This window comes from Bos grunniens, chromosome 11 (assembly GCF_055505025.1).
Source record: "Bos grunniens cultivar Pamir isolate PY7600 chromosome 11, Bosgru_T2T1.0, whole genome shotgun sequence".
NCBI classification, from domain to species: domain Eukaryota; kingdom Metazoa; phylum Chordata; class Mammalia; order Artiodactyla; family Bovidae; genus Bos; species Bos grunniens.
The window spans coordinates 35,129,044-35,148,294 of NC_141175.1; the positions used below are offsets into that span (position 1 = coordinate 35,129,044).

At 45.4% G+C, this 19,251-nt stretch overlaps 1 protein-coding gene across 2 annotated transcripts in view; it reads left to right on the forward strand.

Moving 5' to 3' along the window:
* Positions 1-569: 569 nt before the first annotated feature.
* The window catches only part of MAPRE3 (microtubule associated protein RP/EB family member 3), a 55,476-nt gene continuing 36,794 nt past the window's right edge, over positions 570-19,251 (forward strand). For both annotated transcript variants that reach the window (XM_086326002.1, XM_086326003.1), the window contains exon 1: positions 570-739. The gene's annotated coding sequence lies outside the window, so the exon portion shown is untranslated. The remainder of the gene's footprint in view (positions 740-19,251) is intronic.

Consider the following 19,251-nt stretch of genomic DNA (forward strand, 5'->3'; position numbering starts at 1 on the left):
AGTGTTGATTTTCTTCTGGTAAGAGACGGAAAGGAATGTTTAACACAAGTAAAGGAAAATTGAATTTTAATATTAGAGTAACACACTGCTATTGAAAAGCATAAACCAAGAGAGGAAAGAAAACCCAGCCTTAGCACTCTCGTGTCGCTGAAAAATAAATATTCTCTTTCTCCTTTGCAGTAGCCGTGAGACAGATCCGTCATCGGGCTACTATGGAATCAGGTTTAAGTGCTTGTTCCTTCTGTCCTCAGTTAAGGCGGAGGAATTGTTACCCTGTTGCTAAGGGAAAAGGAAGGGGCTGTTCCCAGTTGCCATGGTGACAAGGTGAGCGCGTTCCCTCGATACCGCCGTAAATTTATGAGACGGTGGCCTCTCCTTGTTACTGTGGCAACTTAGAAGGACTGTTTTCGTCGCCCCCCACCCCCCACCCCATCTCCCGTCGCCGTTGCTAAGACAAGGTGAAGGTACGGGCGCTCCTTCCCTCGCCAACCAGTTACCTTGGAGACGGCGGGTGCCCTGGCCCCGCCCCTCTCGGACTGACAGCGGCGGCCGCATCGCGCCTGCGCAGTGCTCTCTTCCCCCGCAGTCTCTGTGCGTTGAAGCCGGAGACCGCGGCGGCCTCTACTAGGACCCTCCGCCCCGGAGCCGCCGGCCGGAGCCGCAGCCTCAGCCGCAGCGCTCCCCTCCCCACCGCCTGCCCCCCTCCCCCGCCGCCTCTGCCGGAGCCACCTCGCGCACTGTGAGTCCGGGCCGAGGCGACCGACGCCGTGGGGCTGAGTCAGCGGGAGGCCCGGGCCCGGGCTGGGGGAGGGGAACCGAGCTGCCCCCTTGGCCTCCCCAACCGCGCCCCCGCGTCCCCCAACCGCATCTCCCCCACGCCCGCGCCTCCCTTCCTCCATCCCCCTCTCCCGGGCTCCCCGCGGCCTCGGCGGTCAGGCCTGCCTTTTCTCCCTCCAGATCCACCTGGGGGGTTCTTCCCCGCGACATGCGGCGCTACCGCACCTCCGCTCTGGACAGATTTCCCCCCCACCAAAAAAAAACTGCCTCCCGTTCGCCCTTGTCCCTTCTCCTTACTCTTCTTGGGCCTGACATCTCCGGCCTCCCCGGTTTTCCCCAGTGATATGCCAGAAAAAGAGTGACAAGGGAGAGAGCGAGGGCAGACTTGGGGGAGGGGGGGACGTTGTGCCTGCCCAAACCTTGGGGCCTCAGGCTTCCTACCCACACGCTCCTGCCCCGGCTGGCGTGGGGAGGCAGGTCTGGACAGTTCTCACTGGCTGCTGAGAGCGTGTGGGGCTTTACGGCCCCATCACCGTGATCAGCTACTGTTCAGTGAACACCCGCCGGTGCGCGGTGGCTTTCTAGTGGGCTGAGCTCTGGCTTTGGCGGGCGCGGTGGAGAGGGACTGGAGGGAGGGGGGAGAAAGGTTGCGTTTGGGAGCTGAAGTTCCTGCGCTTCCAGTGTGGCGTTGTGAATAAGCATCTTGCAGTACTCTTTAAAATGCGTTCCCCCACTTCACCGGCCCCCACGCCCCCGCAGTACAACCTGGTGTAATAATGGGAGGTTTGGAAACAGGCCTGATATCCATAGCAAGTGCTTAACTGTTTGTATGTTGAAGGGTTGTGGCAGGACTTGATCTTTGATACCTATAACTTCCAAGGGGTAACCAACTGGGTGAGCGTGAGTTTTCAGGTAACATGCAGAGTCGACAAGGAGGAACAGAACTGAGGTTTCTCGCTGGTATAGGTCTGAGGCTTGCACCCGCTGCTTGCTGCAGCTGTGAGTCTCTCTGGGGGCTGTCACCTGATAGGGGTTCTAGCATATGTGAACAATTCCCCAGGGTTATGTTTGCTGCCCATCCACCTGCCCATCGTGCATTCCCTGATCTTGGAACAGAGGAGGAGCCCAAATTGTTTTCTTTTTCCCGGAGAAATAAGGCTGAAGTCAGAGTTGGTGCCCATAGCCAAAAGCTCTTAAACAACGTGCCTCAACTCGAAGGCTCCTAACTACTTACTGTGTGTACCTCATTGCCAACTTCCTTTGATTCTTTTTTTTTTTTTTTTTTGGCTTTAGATTTTAGTGTACTGTCAGAAACTATGTGTAAATATCAGCCAGTTAAATTGTAGAAGCAGCTCAGGTTTTATTGACTTCAGGCTCAAAAAGAGTAGATGGTTCGGTTTTAAAAAATCATGCCGAAGGACACACAGATTTGGAGTTTCTGGCTTGCAAACAGTGAGGAATAACAATTTAGCTCCTTGACTTTGCTCAATCATGGCCTATTGGCAGCCTCCTCAGAGCCACTCCCTACCCCCATGCCCATCAGATTAGTTTACAGTAGCAAGGACGGCTGTCGCCCTAGTTTTAAACATAGAGATGAAGTTCAGGAAGACTACTGCCCCCATGTAGCAGTGCAGTTTCTTCTGTTTCAAATGCCAGTCTGGGGTTTGCCGGGATGCACCTGCCTGTGGGCTGATGGGAACCATGGGGCCTGAGCGTTACATTCCTTCTGTGTGGTCCTCTCTCTGTCGCATAGCTCACCGAAATACCCAGGCAGGGCCGGAGCAGACAGCTGTGCTGGAGAGCTGCTCCTCCTGGGTTGAGTGTATTTTGGGAATCAGTGATATTTACTGGGGTGGAGGGTGGTGAACTAAGAAGCAAGAAAATGTGTCAAGGCTAGATAGATCAGGAGGGTGTGAGTAAAATGTTCCCTTTGCAGTTTGCCATGGGATAGGACATTTTCAGAGCATCCCAGTGGTTTTTATATGGGTTAATTTGCCTTTGAAATCCATACCAGCATTTTATGAGATAATGATGGAATGCCTTTTAAACTGCTGCTGTTGGGAAACTAATACCTGTGTCTTATATGTTGCTTATTCAGTTGTCACTGAGTGTAATTGTTAGGATCAAGGAGAGGAACGTGATTTGAACCAAATTAGACCTGCGTCTATGTGATCTGTGTTGTAGTTTTACAGCACTACATTTCCTTGATTCTAAGACACACCAGCAGTTTACCAGCAGCTTTTAGGTAAATTCATTTAACACTACCAGATCAAAATGTATATGTTGAATTTAAGGCACATCCTAATTTCAGGAACATTAAAATATCTGGGAAGTGGCAAGACTTGAAGGAGGGATTTGCATGTCTTAGAACTGAGAATGGTATTTATAATATTCCTGGGTACGTGATCATCCTGAGAACACATGCATTGTGAGGAAGGATTTCCTTAAGTCCTTTCTGTAAGCCCACCTACTTTTTGGAGTTATGTGTGTAAGATGATTGACTGGAGTTAGGCATGACAGTTAGCTGTTGAACAGAAGAAAGTTACTGTGTAGGAATCTAATGCAAGGCCTTCATATAGTACCCTCCAGAAGCTGAGCCAACTAGCTGGCAGCAAACATCTTATGAGCTATACCTGAAATAGCCAAGTAACATCTCTCAGGAGCTGAACAGAAAGCGTAATTTTTCTGAGCCAGAATCACCTGATTTGTTTACCGACACATTTGTAAAGATCCTAAGAAACATGTCCTTCTCCCATAGGACATTAGAAGTAGAGAGGACTTCAGATGATTCAGTATTCTCATTTCCAGATTTTGACATGGGACACCAAGAGTTAGTGACTTGCCTGAGGTCACCCAACTAATGTAGAAAGTATGTGAAAACACTTTGTCAACTGTATACAGCGTGCAAATTAACATTAGTAGTTACTAGTGGCTGAGTCAGGATTAACACCCAGATTGCCAGTCTAGGGCTATTCTTCAATGCCGTGTTACCTCATCCCTCATTTTTAATTTTCCAGAGGGTTTTAATAAAAGTAATTTAGTAGTCTGTAATTAGCCCTGTTGACAAGGGCTTGTTTTATTGTCTGAGACGTTGCAGAGCCAGGTGAAATTGAGTGTCACACTGTTTAATTAAATATTTATTCTTGCCACCTTGAAAATAATCATTTTCCCTCATGCATTTCCACTTCAAGAAAGTTTTTCCTTCCTTAAATTTGAATCATTTAACATAAAGCAAATGCAAAGGTGGGTATCTGAAGTCATCTCAGCTTCTTATCCATGAGGCTACTGCTGTCTTCCAGGAAACAAGGTGGAGAGGGCTGAAAGGGGGCAGAGAGGAGGCACAAACTGGATTATCTTCCAGCTCCCAGAATGTAACCTTCTGCGGTTCCCGGAAGCCATAGAAATTTCTAGTCCCTGGCTTCCCTAGTGGCTCAGTGGTAAAAAAAAAACCCACCTCCCAATACAGGAGATTCTGGTTCAATCCCTGGGTCTGGAATATCCTCCAGAGAAGGAAATGGCAACCCACTCCAGTATTCTTGCCTGGAAAATCCCATGCACAGAGGAGCCTGGAAGGCTACAGTCCATGAGGTCAGAAAGACTTAGACATGACTTAGTGATTAAACAACACCATTCTTGAGAAAGGGAGATGGTCTGGCCTCTGGAAGCAGACAAACCTGAGTTCAAGTCCCAGTCCCACCACTTCCTGGCCGCGTGGCCTTGGGTGACTTACGGAACCTGAGTGCCAGTGTTCTCATCTGCAAGCCTGAAATGATAACCATCTGTTTTACAGGGTGGTTGTGAGGATTAAATGAAAGGAAGTATGTAGAGTACCTGCTTAGTAAAGGATAGCAACCATCTGTTTATATTACTAAAGTATAAAATAAAAAATAATGGTTTCAAAATTTTATCAGGACCCAAATCCATCTTGGACCCTCAATTGAGCAACCCCCCATCTCCCAGCAGCCCTTTCGGTTTGTTTGACATGCACAGAGGGCTTTATCCTGTGAAGACCTGGCACTTGCAGTGTTATTTCAACTGCCAAAATAGGAGTATATGAACTGCCCCTTTGTCTCCATGTATCCAGCTGACCTGGTTATCTGAAAGGCTGGCAGGGTGGGAGCAGTTGAGGAGGAGAGCACAGACTTGGTGTGTTTGTGTGTGTTGTGGGGGCGGTTAGTCCTCCCTTGGGGAGGCCAGTCTGGGGAGGGATCTTAATTTGAAATGGAAAAGCTGCTGAGCTGTCCCTCGTGAGTAAAGCTCGCAGTGGCCTTCATTCAGTTCCTCTGCTCTTAGAGGCGTTGCTTTCATCAGTGACTGTGCTCTGATCAGCTCTGCATCTGGGAGACATGGAGAGCCAGGGAGAGGAACAATCCATCTTCAGAGGGAGACCTCCTTGCTAGTGAGGAGAGTAAAGAGAGATCATTTGGGGTGGCACCAGTTCCAGGTAGAGTCAACCACATAATTAGGGAGCCAGGACAAGCCATTCAGGTGGAGCACAAATGAACTTAAATTCCTAAAAAATCTCATTTGGAAAGAAAATACTCCTAAATAGGCATGTAAAGACTGAAAATTAAAACACAATAGTTTTTACCTCCAGAAAGTGGAATTTGAGAGTGGAGGAGTGAAAAGGAGACTCAAGGGAGAACTTCTCCTTTTTTCATATACAATTCTATATGTGAATTCTATGTATATGTGATTTCTCCTTTTTTCATGTATAATTCTACATGTGAATTGTTACAAGAAGCAGGTGCGCTTTTGTATTGAGGTTGGGAGGAGAAGGGGGTGACAGAGGATGAGATGGTTGGGTGGCATCACCGACTCAATGGACATGAGTTTGAGCAAACTGGGAGATAGTGAAGGACAGGGAAGGAAGCCTGGCATACTGCAGTCCATGGGGTTGCAAAGAGTCGGACGCGACTTAGTGATTGAACAATGAACAACAAAATGCTTTTGTGATTTAATGAAGACCAATAGGGTTGGTAGTGGTTGTTTTCCAGTAATCACATTTTGGTGCGCAAGAACCAGATGCCTTTACTTGGAGCCAGCACTGCTTGGGGCAGATAGGGTTAGACTACTTCGTTCCAACAGGCTGAGCTGTTTGTACCAAACCAGGGTCAGGAAGATCCACTGGAGAAAGGATAGGCTACCCACACCAGTGTTCTTGGGCTTACCTGGAGGCTCAGCTGCTAAAAAATCTGCCTGCAATGCAGGAAACCTGGGTTCGATCCTTGAGTTGGGAAGATCCCCTGGAGAAGGGAAAGGCTACCCACTCCAGTTTTAGGGCCTGGGGAATTCCATGGACTGTATAGGCCATGGGGTCGCATAAAGTCAGGCATGACTGAGTGACTTTCACTTTCAGGCTTGTAAGAGAACTCAGGACCTTCCAAAGTGGCTGCTTCCTGGCAGCCCAGTGTTCATCACTAACCTCCTACCTCACTGCCTTTTCCTAGTCTTTTCATTCCCTTCTTGAGAATGATCCCTTCCTTCTCTTGAATGGTTGACATAATCATTGCTATTCTAATATGCTGATTTAACTTTCAACTATTGATGAAAATGGCATCTAACTAGATGACCTTTATGATAAATCCAGGCCCCTTATATCCGGAGAAAAACATGATCTGAAAGGATGCTTCTGCTGCTACTGCTGCTAAGTCACTTCAGTCGTGTCCGACTCTGTGACCCCATAGACGGCAGCCCACTAGGCTCCCCCGTCCCTGGGATTCTCCAGGCAAGAACACTGGAGTGGATTGCCATTTCCTTCTCCAATGCATGAAAGTGAAAAGGGAAAGTGAAGTCGCTCAGTTGTGTCCGACTCCCAGTGACCCCATGGACTGCAGCCCACCAGGCTCCTCCGTCCATGAGATTTTCCAGGCAAGAGTACTGGAGTAGGGTGCCATTGCCTTCTCCAGATCTGAAAGGATACATGTACCCCAATGTTCACTGCAGCACTGTTTACAATAGCCAAGACATGGAAGCAACCTAAATGTCCATCGACAGAGGAATGGATAAAGATGTGGTACATTTCTGCAATAGAGTATTACTCAGCTGTTAAAAAGAATGAAATAATACCACTTGCCACAACATGGATAGACCTAGAGACTGTCATACTGAATGAAGTAAATCAGATAGAGAAGGAGGAATATTGTATGACATCTTTTATATGCAGAATCTAAAAAATGATACAAATGAACTTAACTTACAAAACAGAAAGAGACTCACAGACTTAATATCTTTAACTTATGGTTGCCTGTACACACTGCTATATTTAAGATGGACAACCAACAAGGACCTACTGCATGACACATGGAATTCTGCTCAATGTTATCTGGCAGCCTGGATGGGAGGGGAATTTGGAGGAGGGTGGATACATGTATATATACGGCTGAGTCCCCTTGCTGTTCACCTGAAGCTATCACAACCTCGTTAATTGGCTATACTTCAATACAAAATAAAGGTGTTTTTTTTTTTAATTTTTAAAAAGAAAGATCCATGCCCCTTACTTAGCATCAAGAGGGCTTGAAGTATAAAGGTGTGCAGCTGAAATGCTGACACCCTCTATTACGGTAGCTGCATTTCAGATCAGATCTGGCCAACAGAGTACAACTTTCCAGAGCAATTTTTTAACCACTTCCCCTAGGAATCACTGATAACTGACAGAATTATTAAATATTGTTGAGCTTTAATTTTCTCATAAGTTTCAGTCCTGTTTTCTAGCCAGATGTCCTGTTTATTATAGGAAGATGACACACCTATCACTGGACACGTGCTTTGACTTACTTAACCCAGAGCTAGCATGGGTTGTGCTGAGTAATCCACATTCCATCACCCAACCTTCCCTTTGGCCAAGAGTACAAATTCGTGTGACAGTTGGCCAAGGATGGTTTTTCCTCTGTGTAGAGCTGACTGGCCAATACCGGCTTCAGTCTAATATCTTGTTCTTACTAGCGTCATGCCCTGCCAACTTTGTTAAATGGGAGTAACATAACACTGGTGTCTTGAGCTTTGGACATGTCATTTGCCTGAAGTAAATAAAGATTTGGTCTATCTAAATGTTTTGACTCAATGTAAAATGATTTTTTTCCTGAAACTATTTCCTGTGTATAGGAGATACATACCAGTTGTGGGATATGTTTAAAATAACTGAGCAAGAGCATGTCTTCAAATCTGCCCTGTCATTTTGACAGTATGTATCAAAAGCCTTAAAAGGAACATACATTTAGATCAGAAATTGCTGTTCTAGGAATATCGAGAAAATCAGAGTTGTATATAAAAGTACCTATACAATGATTTTTATTAATGCAACATTATTTATTATAATCATTATTAACATAATCAAATAGTTAAAACAACCAAAAAGATCCACAATTAGGCATTTGGTTAGTTCACCCAGATAGAATACTGCACAGGCATTAAAAATCTCCTGGAATATTTATTGATATCAGAAACTTTTGATATAATCAATTAAAAAAGGATGCAAAATTGTGTGTCCAGAATGATACCAATTTTACTTTAAACGATATGAAAAGATACTAGAAGGGGGTATGCCAGAACCATCAGTGATTATCTTTAAGTAACAGGAATACTTTGTTTGCTGAGTGCTTTTCAGTGTTTTCCAAACTTTTCTGCATTAAGCAACTATAACTTTTATTACAAAATTTTTAAACCAATGATGTATAGATTCCATGTAGTAGAGCAATCTCTTAAGAAAACCCCAAGGTATTTAATTTTTTACAATTTTGTTTCACTGTGGTTTTGATTAAAGATAAACACTTCTCAAAGGTGTTCCTTTGGATGCTGCTTCATTTCTTCTTTGAGAAAGAGCATGCCAGTGAGTATGACAGTGTGGGTGTGTGACTAAAAACACAGCCTAGAAACTCCCAAGTCCAACCACCCAAATGAAATAGTTCCTCTTGACTCAAATGAGATGTAAAAAAAAAAAATTTTTTTAAGAGAATGTCTTACAAAATAGTCTTCTTTACCTCTTAACTTTTCCTTTTTAAGCTTATCAGGTTTCCGTAAAACCCTGTATGGCACAGGGCTCCATTTTAGGGGGGCTTTTTCTCCCCCAGTCTTTGCAGATTCTCTGGTGTTGCGGTTCCCCCATGGCTCAGGCACCTAATTTGAGGCTTTCTCTCTTGCAAGAGTTGGACATGACAGCGATTACACCACCACCACCACCACTCTTGTTTTGGTGGTTGTGTACCTATCTGAACTACCTGTTTTGAAAGACTGTGCCCAGGCCTCTGGCAGCCTCCTCTCTCCCTTTGCCCTTGGCCATATTCTGTTCTGCCATGGCCCTTTTTCTTCCAGGCGTGGAAATTTTGGGTGCCCGCCAATGGCCACCTGATGACAGAAGCCCTCAAGGGAATGAGCTGGGCAAGTCCCTGGAGCTGGTGGCTGTGAAGGGACAGGCTGGCCCGGCAGCTGTCCTCTCGCTCATTTTCCCATCCCCGAACACGCTGTGCATCATCTCGATGGCCCGTCCAATGGGCCGATCGCTGTCCTCCACCCGAGGTGGTGTCTGCCCACCTCTGAGCACTGGGGAGCCCGGATGTAGACTTGAGGAACTGTGTGGCCTGTCACACAGCTCAGCCTGTGCTGTGATATAAAATGTTTTCTTAAGCAGGATCTGCTGCTTCTTCCAAGTGGTTCTGACTCCCAAAACACCGCCCCAGACGGGGTGGAGGCCTCTCCTGCCCTCAGGAATTGTTAATGAGCAAGTCTTTGGGTATGGCTCGCTGGAGACGCTCCACCACCTGGAAAGAGTGATTGAGGAAGAAGCATTCATCTTCTCTTGAGGGTGTTATTGTCCTGGTCACCTTCTAATTTCAATGTTGTTTCCTAACTGGTAAGAAATAAAATCTTAGCTCCTTTGAGTCAGCAGGATCCTAGCTGAACTAATGTGTGTTGTGCCATGTGAAAGGGGCAGGCTTTGAACCACTGGATAAAATTAAATATCCCTTCCTGTATGAGGAGTATCTCCAGTTAGGGTAATACGTACTGTGTAGCTAGACCTTTCTGTAGCACCACACTCTTGGCAGATGGCCATCAGGCCCCTCTCCCGTCCCTGCAGATTATTGCCATTTATCAGGGACTCAGGTTTAGTCTCTGATCTGTTCTGATTTTAGATGGTAGAGTTCACAGCTGAAAGCTCCCAGTTTGGGCATCCTATTAACACCTTTAAGTGACAGGACCACTGCTAAGTGAAGAGACGTGTTGTGCTGGCCTTAAAATAGCAAGTTGCAGTGTTTTGAGACTTGATAAGACTTGTATTCCCCGGGAGGTATAGTTTCCAGGTTTATAGGTTATTCATATAAATTTGCATGTTGTCATCTCAAGGGCTTATTCGAAGTGTCCTCTCAACAAGTATACTTTCTGTTTTGCATTCTGAGTCATTATGGGGTGTAAGAGAAATGAGATTCAGCCCCTATCCATGAGAGACTGCAGTCTGGTTTGGAAGATAAGGTGGATGTGTGGAATGACCAGTGTGCATGACAACGCTGGACATCGGTAATACATCTGTGCTGCTTCGTTGTGCAAGACATGGTCTTTGCCCTTAAGGAACTCAGCTAACATTCTGGCGAGAGAATTGGACACAAATTTATATAGATCACCATAATACCAGGGGATGGAAACTCCAGCAGTGATGGGAAGGGGTGCTTTGGGAACCCCGGGTGCAAGAGTGATTCTGAGCCTGTAAGACCCCTGGAAGGCTTCAGAGAGGGAGGCACATCACCGCTGCTGGGCGGGGTTGACAGAGGGTCCCACCCACCAGAGGACAGATGAGTAAAACAGTTCAGGCAAAAGAAATGAAAAAAACAGAGTATTGTGTTATGTCACGAGCGCTGTAGAGTCTAAACTCAAAAAGGACTCCGAGAGGAAAACAATCATTGTGAACCAGAGAAATCAGAAAAGACTTCACAGAGGAAGCAGAACCTGAGCTCATCTTTAAGATGAGCAGGACACCAGAAAGGGCCTTCCACGAGATAAGGGGCCATGTCCTGGAAGGACTGGCTGGCTGAGGAGCATAAGTTCAGTTCAGTTCAGTTCAGTCGCTCAGTCGTGTCCAATTCTTAGCAACCCCATGAATCGCAGCACGCCAGGCCTCCCTGTCCATCACCAACTCCCGGAGTTCACTAAAACTCACGTCCATCGAGTCAGTGATGCCATCCAGCCATCTCATCCTCTGTTGTCCCCTTTTCCTCCTGCCCCCAATGCCTCCCAGCATCAGAGTCTTTTCCAATGAGTCAACTCTTCGCATGAGGTGGCCAAAGTACTGGAGTTTCAGCTTTAGCATCATTCCTTCCAAAGAACACCCAGGGCTGATCTCCTTCAGAATGGACTGGTTGGATCTCCTTGCAGTCCAAGGGACTCTCAAGAGTCTTCTCCAACACCACAGTTCAAGAACATCAATTCTTTGGTGCTAAGCTTTCTTCACAGTCCAACTCTCGCATCCATACATGACCACTGGAAAAACCATAGCCTTGACTAGACGGACCTTTGTTGGCAAAGTAATGCTTTTCAGTATGCTATCTAGGTTGGTCGTAACTTTCCTTCCAAGGAGTAAACCATCTTTTAATTTCATGGCTGCAATCACCATCTGCAGTGATTTTGGAGCCCAAGAAAATAAAGTCTGACACTGTTTCCACTGTTTGCCCATCTATTCCCCATGAAGTGATGGGACCAGATGCCATGATCTTCGTTTTCTGAATGTTGAGCTTTAGGCCAACTTTTTCACTCTCCTCTTTCATCAAGAGGCTTTTTAGTTCCTCTTCACTTTCTGCCATAAGGGTGGTGTCATCTGCATATCTGAGGTTATTGATATTTCTCCCGGCAATCTTGATTCCAGCTTGTGCTTTATCCAGCCCAGCATTTCTCATGATGTACTCTGCATAGAAGTTAAATAAGCAGGGTGACAATATGCAGCCTCGACATACTCCTTTTCCTATTTGGAACCAGTCTGTTGTTCCATGTCCAGTTCTAACTGGTGCTTCCTGACCTGCATATAGGTTTCTCAAGAGGCAGGTCAGGTGGTCTGGTATTCCCATCTCTTTCAGAATTTTCCACAGTTTATTGTGATCCACACACTCAAAGGCTTTGGCATAGTCGATAAAGCAGAAATAGATGTTTTTCTGGAACTCTCTTGTTTTTTCGATGATCCAGCAGATGTTGGCAATTTGATCTCTTGTTCCTCTGCCTTTTCTAAAACAGGTCACCCTTATCAGATTGAGTCTGAGAATTTGGACAACATTGGTAACAGTCAGAAATTAGGAAGTTGGAGAGATGGTTTGAAGATAAGTTTTGGCTTAGGCACAGAGAGCTAAAGGTGACAATTGGTGACATCCAAGTGGAGTGATCCCAAAGGCCCAGAAGCTGAGGGTGAGGTTGGATGGAGCCGTGGGTGTGAGAGTCAACAACACAGAAACACTGGCTTCCCTGAAAGAGTTGGGGGGTCTCTCCAGGGGTCTTGGGTACAGAGCACAAAGACCAGAGCTCCTGGTAGTAAGCTTTGAGAATTGCCCATAATGAGGGAAAAAGTGAAGCACTGTGGGAAGTAGGAGGCTTCAGCAGCAAGAGCAGAGCACTCCAGGGCTGCTGCTTCAACTAGACTCAAGGCTTTATCCAGATGAAGATCATGGCAAGAGTGTTGTTCCAGTAAAACCCTGGAGTTGGAAGCCAAGTTGGGTAGGGTGAAGCAGGACCTGGGTGTAGAGAAAGTAGAGGCGATGGGTGGTCACCATAGAGCAGCAGAGAAGGGGAGGAAAGCAGTGACCAGAAGCAGCAGGATCAAACTTTGTTTTGTTGTAACTGTATTCTTGATCAGCAAACAGATATAAAATTTTAGTTAGCAGGTATTTTTTGTTTATATAATTTTTCTGTATTAAAGTATGCTTCATATATAGATTTCTCTGTATCAACATAAGCCATATATTTATCACTTCAAATATGCCATTCCTTCTGTGGTATTCCATTACACTGATACCAAAATGTGCTTAACCATCAATCTATTACTGAGCAGTTGGGGTGTTTCCATCATTTTGCAAATGTAAATATCTCTGCTCTGAGCATCACTTTACAGATTTACTCTTTTTCTTTTGTGGGCTATTTCTTCAGGGGTATATCCTATAAAGTAGAATTACTGAGGCAAAATGCACAAACAATGTTGTTGTTTTTTTAACAGATATAGTTGACATAGCAACGTTATATTGGCTTTGATGACTTAATATTGATGACTCAATATTTGTATATACCTCAAAATGATCACAATAAATCTAGTTAGCATCCATCACCACACATAGTTACAGACTTTTTCTTGTGCTCTTTTAAGATGTGCTCTCTTGGCAACTTTCAAATATACAGTACAGTATGATTAACTATAGTCACCATGCTGTCCATTATCTTCCCCAGCACTTACTTATTTTATAACTGGAAGTTTGTACCCTTTGACCACCTTCACCCAGTTCCCCCACCCCCACTCCCAATCTGGCAACCACCAATCTGTTCTCTGTATCTATGAGTTCAGTGCTTTTCGATCTCACATGTAAGCGAGATAGCACAGTATGTCTTTCTGTGTGCAGCTTATTTCTCCTAGTGTTAAGCCCTCAAGGTCGATCCGTGTTGTAAATGACAAGATTCCTTTTCCTTTTCATGGGTGAATAATATCCCCGTTGTGTACGTATACATTTTCATTGCCCATTCATCTACTGATGGGTACTTAGGTTGCTTCTGTGTTGTTGTTTCAGTAGGCTTATTATACATTGTTCTCCATGGTGATCCCACTAACTTACAATCCGAGTAAGAATTTGGTATCAACTTAGAATGATTTCTGATAATAAGAAGACCTCAGCGTGTTTGATAGTGGGAAGGAAAAGGGGTTATCTGAGGGAAAAAGTCTGATTTCTACTGCAAAATGATTACCTAGCCAAGGCCCCAAACTCAAGATATTTATTGAAAATGGCTTCAGATGCAATAAAAACATTTTAACGTAAAAAAACAAAACCCAAGAGAGAAGGGAGGAAACAGGAGTAATCTTGAGGACACCAGGGTAGGGGTAACTTTGTAGGAGAGGGAAGGGCTGCCTTCCTCTGAGACTGGTAGGAGGAGAGAGTGGGGCTCTTTCTATCCCTGACTTGCAGAGTGAAGTCCAGGGGAAATGGCTGGAGTTCCCGCTAATAAAAGACCTTTTCCTTAGTGAGATAGAGCCAAGGCCAGTTGCTGAGGTGGGGTGAGGTCCTGGAGGTCTGAATTAACCACTGTGAGAAATGAGCCTGGGCGTTTGAGAGATGAAAGTCTTGTTGTGCAAGGGCGGGGGCTGAGTTGGACCCATGAATTCCTAATGGGCTAAGTCTCTGAAGTCTTGTACTCTAGAGAAGCAACAGTAACTAGGGGGGCACCAGGAAGGGGGCGACTTGGCATTCTCAGGGCAAGGTTTCTGGGGAGGCAGAGTTTGAGATGGCAGTGGAGGAGCTGGCCCTGAGGTCAGAGGTGGAGGGAAGCACTGCAAATCGAAGACAGGCGCTGGTTGTCAAAGGAATGAGGGGGAGAGTCATTACAGGCTCCAGTGAGAACAGAAAGGGGGTGTGGAAAGTGAGGGATGAGCAGGAAGGAGGTTACTGACAGAAGGAGATTTTAATTTTAAACTTTGGCAAAGGCTGTTTTTACTTTTATGTAAGTTTTAAGTTTTAGTCTCTTAGGTTTTACATTTAGATCTATGATCAATTTTGAGTTAATCTTTGTATACGATGCAATGTATGATCAGTTGCTGTTGCTGTGTTTTGCATAAAAGTATTCAAGTTTCTGGACATGAGTTTGAGTGAACTCCGGGAGTTAGTGATGGACAGGGAGGCCTGGCGTGCTGTGATTCATGGGGTCGCAAAGAGTCGGACACGACTGAGCGACTGAACTGAACTGATTCAAGTTTTCCAGCACCATTTGTAGTTCCTCACCATCCCATATGGGATCCTAGTTCTCCAGTTAGGGATCAAACCCATGCCCCCTGCATTGAAAGGCAGAGTCTTAACCACTGGACTGCTGGGGAAGTCCCTGTTTTTACTTTTACTTATTCACCTTTGTAGAATGTTTGGTTTCTCTCTCTCTTTTTTTTGTAGAATGTTTTTGTTTTTTTTTCCTTAACATGGGCATGTATTACCAACAACATTTTTTTAACTAATTGAAATCTCTGGAGTGGAGCTGTGCCTCCAAGGTGTGGCAGGATTATGCTGAGGTTGATGAAGGAGAAGTGAAGATGGAAGAGCATCACAGAGTTTGACTAGATAAGGTGCTAGCACCATGAGGTGTCTCTGCTTGTCAGCTGTTGCTCTCATGGTCACAGCTTGTCACTACAGAGTGGAGCAGCGCCCAACCACCAGTCCGTACCCACCCACACAGTTTTAGCATTTAAAACCTGAGCAGGCCAACCTTCCCTAGGTTTGGCAGCCATATTCTTGATGTCCTGTTGCGTGGGCCTGGCTGTTTTCCCACTCTGCCCAAGTGTCCTACTCTGCCATTCCTCTCTGACCTCTGTCCATGAAGACGCTTCCTCCAGGCAGAAGGCAACGTGCCAAGAACGCAGTTTTGTGAGCAGGCTGTGGGTTCCACCTCAGCCTCACTCATCCCCTCCCAGGGTGCTTTGTGCAGTGTGCAAACTGTACACCTGTATAACGCGGCCCTGTTTCTCTCTTGCCTGTTTTGAAACCTGGCCTAAGGCCCTTGCCTCATCTGACCCCTCTTCCTTCTCATGTCCTCCTCAGCCATCCACTTTGACCCTGACTCTGACTGACACCGTTGGTTGTGGCCTGTCTGTCACTTGCCAGACACACATTACCTTCATGCTTCACCAGAAGCCCCTTACACAGCTAATCATGCACAGCGATCACAAGGGCCAAGCAGGGGCCTGAGCAAGGTGGAAACACATGGAAAGTGAGTGCCAGCATCAGCACAGGGATGCGAAAAGCCTAGGCCAGTACCTTGTATCCTTTCCAGGGCCTTCAGCTGAGTCTAAACCTTGCCTGAACATTCTGATATATCAATAAGTGATGTTTCCTTAAAGCCAGGACTAAGCAAGAGTATGGTTCCCAGCCCGTCCCTTCCAGGAAGGAACACGCAGTGCAGGCCCCAAGCCAGGTGGGGCAGGCACCGAGGCGCATTGTTTTGTGTGGAGAATTAAACAGGCTTTTTGTAAACCTGACCCCCCGCTGTTGGTCTTCTCTCTTTCCTCCTAGCCAGCCTGGGTCTGAGTAATTCGCTCTTGGCTCGTCATTAGTAAAATGAAGAGGAAGACTTGTTATGACTGAGAGGTGGCTGTACTCTTGAGAACCGTGAGCTCGGAATCAGGAGACCAGGACTTAGAGTTATGTGACCTTGAACAAGGCACATCTCTTCCTTGACCCCCACTTTCCTTTTCTGTTAAGTGAGGAGTCTTTGCATATGCTGTTCCCTCTGTCCAGAACATTCTTTCCTGGCCTTTTTAGGCTGAGTCTCCGTAACCTCACCATGCCTTGGCCTAAATGGCAATCCCTCAAGGTAATGTTCTGTGACCTCCAGCCCATCTCCACTCCAGTTTGGGAGCCCCATGACAGGGTTTTTCCAGTGGTGGATTTCAACCACTGACTGGTTGTGAAATCAATTTATTGGGTTGTAACCAGCATTTTCCAAATGAAAAGACCAGAAAATATCAGAGGGTATCACTCGTAGTAAGAATTGTTGGATGGAACTTATATTTTATTATCTGTGTCTATGTGTGTGTTTGTATATATCAATATATTAGATTGAATGTAAAATGTATTTTTTATAAGAGGTGGAAACTCTGCTTTGAAAACACCCTAATCATGTATGTTTTTTTCTGCAGCACTTATTATGATCATAATTACATAGTTATTTGTGTGATTTCATTACTGCTGGGCTATTTCACTAGATAACAAGCTCCATGAGTCCAGGATCAAGACTGACTGATTCATCCTTGTAAGAACTGGAAATTGTTGAGACCCAACAAATAGTTGCTGAGTGAGTGGATTTCTGAGGAGTACTTTGTTGCTGTCAGTCCTCAGTTCTATGAGGCATTTCTTAGAAGTGGAGGATCGTGACTGCAGTAATAAACCAATTACCTTCATCACTGCTGGACAAGAATGACAGAAAGAGTGGTTCTTGGGTCTCTCAGTCTCCATGTTGAGAAGGAGGGACACCGGAAACCAGGAAGGCCAAGCTAGCTCCCCTGAGAGAGAAAAGGGAAGAGGAGAACAGATACCAGCTCCTTCGGCAGCAAAGCCTCACTCAGGCAGAGATCTCCTTCCAGTGACACAGAGAGGATCTTCAGAGACTGAAACAACTGCATAATCTGTGCTCACATAAAGACAATGGCCACTTGCCTAGTATAATAAACTCTCCCGGGGGCCCATTTCCCACTCTCCTGGGTACAGGAGACAAGCCCCGACCTGGGAGTGCCTAGTGCCCTCAGGGTAGACTCCAGAACTCCTTTTCTCCCTGCAGCACCCCCACCCCACCCACGGGCACTTCGGAGAACTGATCTTCTTGAGGCATCTTTTTGCACCTGGCCATTCTCACAACAGGTAGAATGAGTACCCTGCACCTTCCCAGATGTGACAAGCCTCTGGTTGTAGCCCAGAGGACTTCCCATGGCTTGGAAGCCTCCGTTAGCAAGACCTAGCCAGGCACTGCTTCAGCCCAGAGCTGTTCCAGGATGTGCCAAAGGTCATAACTCAAGAGGACTTTGCTTCTGAGGCCCGCTTGAGGGCGTTGGAAACCCAGTGATAACACAGGCCCTGTCTGGAGTGTTTAAGAAAGTCCGATTTGCTGCTTTATCTTCAGAGTTCATCATCTGAACTCAGATGGTTCTGGCAGCATCTAGCTGTGAGGAAATTATGTTACTTCCTGCCTGGAGCAGATGACCTCTTTGGGAGGGATGAGGGAATAATAACTAGTTATTTTAGAGTTCTCAGAACTCTTAGCTAAAGCATCTTAATTTTGTTTTGACCACACCGTACAGCATGTGGGATCTTAGTTCCCCAACCAGGGTTTGAACCCATGCCTCCTGCAGTGGGAAGCATGGAGTCTTAACCACTGGACAGCCAGGGAAGTCCCAAAGCATCTTCATGTATACACTGCCTTCAGCTTGGTTTTCTGGAATTGTCAGCCCCTTCTAACAGCCTCTCCAAAGAGACTGCCTATTGGCTTCTTCAGGAAGATTTCTCAGGTACTTGAACAGCACTTGGTAGTTGAGGGCAGGTGGTGAGTTAAGAGAAATCATCAAGAAGCCTTTGACTGCAGGTTGTCCCTGGGCAGCAGCCACCTCTCACCTCTGGTCCTTTCCCCCTATTGGGGATTTAGGGCTTGGAAAAGTATTCTTCAAACAGCTACCAAATCCTGGCATTTCTCTGAAAAACACTCTTGAGACTTTTTATATCACTTATCTCACTCTCACCCTAATGATCTGTATATCCTAATTTTTATCCATGCATTAGCTTTTCCATGAATTAAAAAAAAAAATTCTAAAAACTCTAGCCCATATTTTCAGCAAAATTTCTAAGAATAATGTACATTTAATGCCTTTAGTGTATAGTAGTCATGAAAAAAATCCTTTCTTGTATAATAAATGTAAATCAAAATAGCCTTTAAAATATTTTAAAATTAAAACATTACGAAATGCATAAATAGAAAGTGGAAGTCTTCCATAACCTTGTCCCCAGAGAAGAAACTGGTGGCACAATTTTGTTGAATATTCCAACTTTTTTTTTTTCCTACACACATACTAATGTATTACTTCTTTCTAAAAACTTGGGATTCTACTATTTTTAATTTATTTTTAAAAATGGAAAAATATTGAAAAAATTAAATGTGGTCATTAAAAGTGCTGTAATTCTACCACTCAAACAGTAGTGGCATCAAGGAGTGGCCAAGGTGGGCTTTAAGTACTGCCCCCTTGCAGAGCTGCCCCAGGTGGACCTGTCATCCAAATACAACCATATGCTGGTTCCGCAAAGACAGTTTCAAGACCCTCTTCTGTCTCCCTCTTCCCACCAGATTACCAGCCCTTAAGCCATTCCACTCACGAAACCTGTTGCCACTATGGCTGTTTACTATGGTGAATGTGTTGCCACCTTTCTTCCAGTTTTCAGCTACATTAAAATCGTGTCCACTTACAAGGTTTCCGGTAGTCATGTTCAAGAACCAGTGCAAGACATGCGTGGGAAGCACTTTCCATTGTCCCAGCTAACGTTGTATTTAGTTTTGTCCCCAGTAGCGCTGTTTCCAAGACACTGAAATAACATGTCAGGGAACTTTGTTTTGAATCCATCTCTGGAAGATGCTTTCACTGCGCTAGTGGAGGAGATGAAACACAGGGCCAATGACTTGTTTAAGATCAGAATAAAACTCTGCCTGAGCTGGACCTACAGATGTCTAAATGTGTCAGGGTTACTGGTTCAATTGCCTAAATGCACTTGAAACACTTGGAAAGGA